This window comes from Gossypium hirsutum, unplaced genomic scaffold (genome assembly GCF_007990345.1).
Source record: "Gossypium hirsutum isolate 1008001.06 unplaced genomic scaffold, Gossypium_hirsutum_v2.1 scaffold_27, whole genome shotgun sequence".
Classification (NCBI taxonomy): domain Eukaryota; kingdom Viridiplantae; phylum Streptophyta; class Magnoliopsida; order Malvales; family Malvaceae; genus Gossypium; species Gossypium hirsutum.
The window spans coordinates 329135-335717 of NW_024402771.1; the positions used below are offsets into that span (position 1 = coordinate 329135).

General features: G+C 36.2%; 1 non-coding gene across 1 annotated transcript; it reads left to right on the plus strand.

Moving 5' to 3' along the window:
- Positions 1-3386: 3386 nt before the first annotated feature.
- Positions 3387-3495, plus strand: LOC121226117 (small nucleolar RNA R71). The gene has a single exon (XR_005923995.1). It is a non-coding gene; the product is annotated as a small nucleolar RNA R71 (small nucleolar RNA).
- The last annotated feature ends 3088 nt before the right edge of the window (positions 3496-6583 follow it).

Here is a 6583-nt window from a genome sequence, read left to right on the forward strand (position 1 = left end):
CTAGATCAAACTTTTGAAGTAGAAGCACCCACTGGATTAGTCATGGCTTAGCATCTTTCTTGGCAAGTAAGTACTTAATTGCCAATTGGTCCGTATAGACAGTCACTTTGGTACCTACAAGATAAGATTGAAACTTGTCAAAAGAAAATACAATAGCAAGTAACTCTTTTTCTATTACCGTATAGTTCAGTTGAGCTCCTGTAAGAGTCCGACATGCATAGTAGATGGGATGAAAAACTTTGTTTTTTTGCTGGCCCATGACAGCTCCTATCGGGCCCCTATCGCGAAGTCTCTTGCATCACATATCAATTCAAATGGAAAATCCCAGTCTGGTGTGACGATTATGGGTGTCATAACTAATCGACTCTTCAAATCATTGAAAGCTCTGAAGCATTCATCATCGAGCTTGAACATAGTGTCCTTCTCCAATAATTTGCATAAGGGTTTGTAATTTTGGAAAAGTCCTTGTGAAATCTTCAATAGAAACCGATGTGGCACAAAAAGCTCCTAACACCCTTTACAGATGCCGGCGCTGGAAGCTTCTTAATAATTTCTACCTTTGCTTTATCTACCTCGATTCTACATCTTGTTATCCGATGCCCTAGAACAATTCCTTCTCATACTATGAAATGGCACTTCTCCCAGTAAGTACGAGGTTCATTTCTTCGTATCGCCTTAGTACCTTAGCTAGATTGGCTAAGCAATCATCGTAATTATCTCCGAATACTGAAATATTATCCATAAAAACTTCCAAGTACTTCTCAACCATGTTAATAAAAATAAACATCATACATATTTGAAATGTAGTAGGTGCATTACATAAACCAAATGCCATCCATCTAAATGCAAATATACTGGATGGGTAGGTGAACGTCGTCTTGTGTTGATCATCTGGTGCTACTGTAACCTGATTATACCCTGAGTATCCATTGCGAAAATATAATAGTCTTGCCCCACGAGTCTATCTAGCATCTAGTCCAAGAACGACAAAGCAAAGTGATCTTTCCTAGTCGCCTTATTCAGCTTCTGATAATCGATGCAATTCCTCCATCCCGTAATTGTTCTAGTTGGTATCAACTCATTATTCTCATTTTCTACGACTTTGATACCTCTCTTCTTTGGCACGCACTAGACTAGACTTAACCACGAACTGTCTGAGATGGGATAAATGATACCCGTATCTAACCACTTGATAATCTCTTTTTTCAGCGTGTCCTTTATGATGGGGTTCAGTCTTTGTTGTCTATCAATCGTCCCTTTTTCGCCATCTTTCAGGATAATCTTGTGAATGCATACAAATGGACTAATACCGTGAATATCGGCTATGGTCCATCTGATAGCCTTCTTGAATTGTTTCGAGACTAAGATAAGTTTCTCTTCTTGCTCAATATTGACTACTGAAACAATCACAGGCAGAGTAGATGCGTTACCTAAATAAATGTATTTTAAATGTGAAGGTAATACCTTGAATTCTAATTTAGGTGGTTCCTGGATTGACACTTTTGGTTGGGCATACTCCCTCTTCTCAAACTCCAAAGATTCAAAATGGGATTGCAGATTAAATCTTCTTTTATTAGCCTCTAGCAAAGCTAAGTATTCATCCTCTTCTTCATAATTTGGAGGGTCTGATGTCAAAATTCTTTCCAGTCTGTTGAGGATCCTTTTCCACTATTAAATCTTCTAAGTCAGATACTGCAGAATAATCATCAACCTCATCAAGAAATTACATAGACTTAAGATCATTAAATGTTACATGATCATCCTGAACACGTATCGTAAGCTCGCCCTTCTGCACTTCAATAAGGTCCTTCTGGTTGCTAAGAACGGCCATCCTAGGATAATGGGTACTTCTTTTTCTATTTTAGAATCTAGAATCACAAAGTCAGCAGGAAAGATGAATTTATCTACACATACCAATACATCCTCAATTTTTCCTTCTAGATGTGCTAAAGATCAATTTGCTAGTTGAAGTGTAACAGTAGTAGGTCTAACTTCACCTATCCCTAACTTTTTAAATATCGACATATGCATCAAGTTTATACTTACACCTAAGTCATATAGTGCCTTACTACAATATGTTGCTCAAATGTTACAAGGTATGGTAAAACATCCAGGATCCTTCAGCTTTGGGGTAGTTTGTCTTTAAGATATGCGTTGCATTCCTTCGTCAGAGCTACCATCTCAAATTCTCCAAGTCTTCACTTATTGGACAGGATATCTTTCATAAACTTGACGTATTTTGACATTTGTTCAAGTGCTTCTACCAACGGGATGTTGATACGAAGTTGCTTGAGTACATCAAGGAACTTCTTGAATTGAATTTCTTGTTTCTGCTTCTGAAGTCTTTTGGGGTAGGGTGGTGAAGGTTTCATTACTAGAACTGGTACTAGTTGATTTATCTTTGTTGGCAATTTTACATTTAACGCAGTTGTTAGTTGATTAGAATTAGGTGGTTCTGAAGTTACCTTATCAGATTTTGCAGGTTCTGGTTCTGGTGAAACTGGAATTTCAACACTCGATTGAACTTCCTCTGAGTCTTGAGTATCATCTGGCTCCTTTTCAGCTTCGATTGTGTTGGGCACTACAGTCTTTCTGCTCCTCAATTTTAACACTTTGTAATGTTCCTTTCCCGAGTTTCTTAGATTCCCCATATCACTAGGTAAAGCACCTTGTGGTCGATTTTTGAGTTCAGCTACAAGCTGTCCCATCTGGTTCTCCAAGTTCTTTAATGTAGCTGCTTGGCTTTGAATTAAGGCATCATTCTTCACCATGTAAGCTTTTAGTAGATTCTCTAAGCTATTGGATGATTCAGCTTGAACTGGTTGCTGAACTTGTTGGGAAAAACTAGGCAGCTGGGTCAGTCTAGGTTGAGCGTAGTTGTTACTGGTTCCAGCCCCTTGGTTACTCCAGGAAAAATTCGGGTGGTTTTGCCACAATGGGTTGTAAAAGTTGGATTGCATTCCTTGCCCTCCTTGATTTTGGTTTGGGTTACCCATGTAATATACGGATTCGGGGTTCGATGGACATTCTTCGAACAAATGTCCTTCCCCACAATAAACACAGGCAATACTTTCAAATTGGTGAGGTGGTTGGGCTGCAAAATTGTTAGACCCATTAGTGGTAAGATTCTTAAGCATTAAGGATATTGAAGATACCTGAGATGCGAGTGAAGTGAGAGCGTCCACTTCATGTATTCCAGCGACTCATCTTCCTGACGTGGCTCAATTGGTTGGCTATTGATAAATGTTACTAGTGATCCTCTCGATGATTTCGTAAGCCTCATTATAAGACTTAGAAAGAAGAGCACCATTAGTGGAGGCGTCCACTATCATCCTTTGTGAGTGTTAAGACCATTATAAAATGTCTCAAATTGGATTCAATGTGGGATTCCGTGATGAGGGCATTTCCACAATAACTTTTTTTGTATCGTTCCCATGCCTCATACAAGGACTCATCATCCATTTGTTGGAAGGCAGTGATCTCGTTCCTCAACTTAGCGTTCTTGCTTGGCGGTAAATACTTCATAAGGAATCTTTCGGCTAGCTCTTGCCATGTGGAAATTGAGTTTGGTGGCAATGAGTTCAACAAGGCTAATTTGAAAGAGTTGCTCACCTTCATAAACAATTTTAAATGAAGATGAGGATCTTCGGTAGGTATTCCATTGAAGTGGCCCACTGACTAAAACATCTGGAACATGACTGGCTTCAGCTCGAATTGTTGTGCCTCAATTTTGGGTCTCCTAATACCCGAATTAAGATCATTAAACACTGGCACAACATATTGTCTTAGGGCTCTATCCCTATCATCAGCAAAAAGGATAGGATTTTGAGCAAGGTTTACTCCATTTCCTTGATTCATATTCTCAAAATTCATTCCTTCAGTCCTTCTCTGGTCCGTTTGTCTTCTTTGCTGTTGAAAGGTTTGTTCTATCTTAGAGTCTACAAGGAGTAAGTCAATAATCTGGTCAATACTTATAAACACTTGTAATAATCACAGAAAAATTAAGTAAGTAAAATTTTAACTGGAAAATAAACCAAAATGTAAAACTAACAAATTCACAAATAATGGCTTTTTTAAAACAGTCCTTGACAATGGTGCCAAAAAATTGGAACGACGGAAAATGTGCAAGTGTACACAATCATAACAAGTAATAAAGTGACAAGTAGATGTCGAATTATCATACCCACAGGGACTGTAAAAAGAATTATTTATGAAATTAATTGTAAAATACTTTGGCGAGGTAAAAATAATTTGGTTTTAAAAGATGGTCCAAAACTATTTAAAAACGAAGTAAATAATTAAAATAAAAAAAAGGAGTTATAATGCATGATTTCAAATAAGATTTAATCAAGATAACATACTTGTGTTGGATTAATTACATTTCTTTAACTTAGAATTATTAAACTTATGTTTATATTGCTACGAATAAATTCACAGCAACTTGGTAATTTGCTAACTACTGCACATACATACTTATTAAATTAATCAATCTCTTGAAAATTTTTCAATGTCAATCCAAGCGGTTAATTAATCTTCACAAGCATATAGAAGATTAAGTGAGGTAACAGGGTATTTCTACCTTGAAACAGTTTAATCACAAAAATCTTGCAAGTTATGCAAGGCATATGTATCACCAAATACAATGCGAATTTAAACTTTAGCTACCTTAGAAGAATAAACATGCACTGATTAAGCATTGCGTCTATTAATTATAATTTCAATACGGTTTAATAATTAATTCATTAGTTATTTAACAATTATATTGCAAAAATAACTTAGGCATGATTTTACTTAACCAAGCAATTTACCGATGCCTATAACAGCATAAACATCATTTTAACAATTCAAGCAGGCAGAATATAATCAACCCAACACAAACATAATTTAAGCCAATTTGATTTAAATAGCCATTTCAATAGCATAAATATTCATAAACATGTTCATCAAAACAACAACATAAATTAAAGAGATAGGGAACAAGAAGCAAATTTGGTGTTTCTCCGTGGCTTGATTAGTTGCTCCATTCTTCGTTCTTCGTTGCCCTTAGCTATCAAGGTAGGTTTTGAACACCTAATTGCTGCTCCAAAATGGCTGATGAGAGCCTTTTTCCCAAGAGTAGAAATCGGCACTTGAACAAAAAGGGAAATGGGATGGAAAAAATGGAGAGAAAAGTGAGAGAGGAGAAGAGAGAATGAGAGAATGTTGTTGGATTCAGGGATGGTTTGAATGATCAGAAAGGGGTGGCTTTTATAGCTGATTGTGGCTACTAAAAATAAAAAAATTCCAGCAGCCAAAGAGCCCCCTATGACCGGCCATCTACTTGGCAAAAGTTGAGACTTTCAACTTTGCTAAAAATAGCCTGGGGCAAATCTACAAAGCCACAATTAAAGGTGGGGTTTGAATACAATTTGGAAGTCTTTCAAGGGCCTTTTTGCAAGCATATTTAATCATATAAAATGCTGATTTGGGTCAACATGGACGGTTCTGGGCTGCCCAATTAGTTGCTGGTTCGGCTCACTCAATTTGGTTCGACCAATGCGGTTCAACTGGACACTTTCTCCATAATTAATTACAAATAATTTATTTAACCCAAATTAAATGGGTATTAAAATATAATTAATTAAATTATGAATTAATACACATTTCTGGGCCATCTTAGGCTGGAAATTAATGTGTCTCAAAACTTCAAATTGCTTCTCGATTTTGTGCTTTCAACAGTGTCAGCGAGCCAGTTTTCTCCCTTTGCGCGAATCTGTCGAAAATAGCCAAAATTAATCAAAATTAAGTATAAAATTAACTAAAATTCACCATGTTCATTTTTTAACACAATTTAATTATTTTATAATATTTAATTATTTTTTGACAAGAATTTAACCGGATTTGCACGAATTTAAGTAAAAATGGGTATGAAAAGCATATAAATTTTTGTGTTTCGAACGACATGCATGTGTTTGAAAAGTTTTAAATTAAAAGAAATTTTATGGCCCAGTTTTTGCTTGTATGTGTATGTTTAAGTCCGGTAATGCCTCGTACCTTGTCCCGGTATCGAACACAGGTAAGGAGTGTTACATTTAGTGGTATCAGAGCTATGGTTTAGTCGATTCTCGGACTAACCTAGCACGTATGAGAGTCTAGTTATACATGCCACAGATATATGATAGTGTGATGTCTCCTGACGCGAATGAGAACTATCTTGCTCAGACAAAAGTACTCTCCAACTGAGCTATACCCAACTATGTTTATAGTAATACCAAAGTATTTGATCAAAGTGTCATGGTGATGAGTTGAAACTCGGAAAGGTACGAACAAGATTCATAATATCATGCTACGAATAAAATAACATTGTTCTGATTGGACATTAAAATTTTGATGGATTGCAATGGTTCCTTGAAATGAGATAAAGGACTATACTGTAATGAGTTTATTTATGTTTAGTTGATGATTCTATGATGAATATGGCTGATTTACTCGGGCGAAAGCATGTCTTTAGATAACTTATCAAAATATCAATGGAATGAATGTTCATGTATACTTATTTGAATGAATATGGTTGGCAAGTTCACATAGTCTGAGTATAAATGTT